This window comes from Ailuropoda melanoleuca, unplaced genomic scaffold (assembly GCF_002007445.2).
Source record: "Ailuropoda melanoleuca isolate Jingjing unplaced genomic scaffold, ASM200744v2 unplaced-scaffold6628, whole genome shotgun sequence".
Classification (NCBI taxonomy): Eukaryota; Metazoa; Chordata; class Mammalia; order Carnivora; family Ursidae; genus Ailuropoda; species Ailuropoda melanoleuca.
The window spans coordinates 2197-3715 of NW_023240814.1; the positions used below are offsets into that span (position 1 = coordinate 2197).

General features: G+C 46.1%; 1 pseudogene; it reads left to right on the forward strand.

Annotated features, from left to right (window-relative positions):
• The first annotated feature begins 221 nt into the window (after positions 1 to 221).
• Positions 222 to 1218, forward strand: LOC117800216 (annotated as a pseudogene).
• The last annotated feature ends 301 nt before the right edge of the window (positions 1219 to 1519 follow it).

Below are 1519 nucleotides of genomic sequence, written 5' to 3' on the forward strand. Positions count from 1 at the left end.
TGCGTATATAAAATGCTGGGAACAGCTCCTGGTACGTAATGGGTGTATTGTAACAGTCACTATTAGGTTGCTCTTCTATTTTATATGCCCTGATAATAAATAAGCAATTCATAATGGAATGTAGACTCAACTCAGTGAGTTCCAGTCCTGTAATATTAAAGCTAAATTAGCTTTCATGGTCCCTGCCGCCCCAGCCACAAGTTCCTTTGACAATTCATTGGATGGATGCTCTAAATCAAACAAGAGTGATTGAATTTGTCTCCTTGGGACTCACTGAGAACTGGGTGCTGGAGGTACTATTTTCTGTAGCATTCTCCATCACATATGTACTGACCGTTTTGGGGAACACTCTCATCATAGTTACTATAGTTTTTAGTCTGCGTCTCCATACCCCCATGTACTTCTTCCTGAGCAATCTGTCCTTTATTGACATCTGCCACTCATCTGTCACTGTGCCCAAGATGCTAGAGGGCTTGCTTTGGAGAGAAAGACGATTTCCTTTGACAATTGCATCGCACAGCTGTTCTTTCTACATCTGTTTGCTTGTGCTGAGATCTTTCTGCTGACCATCATGGCTTATGATCATTATGGAGCCATCTGTGCTCCGCTGCACTATTCCAATGTGATGAACATCAGGTCTGTGTACAGCTCGTGTTTGCTCTCTGGTTGGGGGGTACTGTTCACTCCCTGGCGCAGACCTTCCTGACCATTCGTCTACCTTACTGCGGCCCCAACATTATTGATAGCTACTTCGGCAACGTGCCTTCTGTCATCAAGCTGGCGTGCACAGATACGTACCTCATGGGAATGCTCATTGTGTCTAACAGTGGAACTGTCTCCCTCACGTGTTTCCCGGCTTTGGTCACCTCTTACACGGTCATCCTGGTTTCTCTTCAAAAACGGTCAGCTGAGGGGCGCCGGAAAGCCCTGTCTACCTGCTCAGCCCACTTCATGGTGGTTGGCTTCTTCTTCGGACCATGTATCTTCCTCTACACTCGGGCAGACACCAGCTTCTCCATGGACAAGGTGGTGTCCGTCTTCTACATGGCGTTTACCCCTCAGCTAAATCCCCTCATTTACACCTTGAGAAATGAGGAGGTAAAAAGTGCCATCAAACATCTCAGACAGAAACAGGTTTTTTCATGTAATCAGGCACACAATGGAATTGGAGTCACAAGTATAATTATGGCCATATCTTTAGCAAGACGGTGGAAGTAAAACAACAGAGTCAGTAGATCAAATGGCACAGAGCAGAACTTCTTTTTAAAGGGGAGGACTTATTAACTTTTACTTACATAAAGGAAACGATCATGGTGGAACCTAAAGGAAAAAGCATCTGGGGCTTCCTCGGTGGCTCACTCGATTAAGTGTCTGCCTTCGGTTCAGGTCACGATCCCAGAGTCCTAGGATGGAGCCCGGAGTGCAGCTCCCTGCTCAGACGGGAGTCTGCTTCTCCCTCTGCCCCTCACCGCACTCGTGCTCTCTCACTCTCTCAAATAAATAAATGAAATCTGAATAA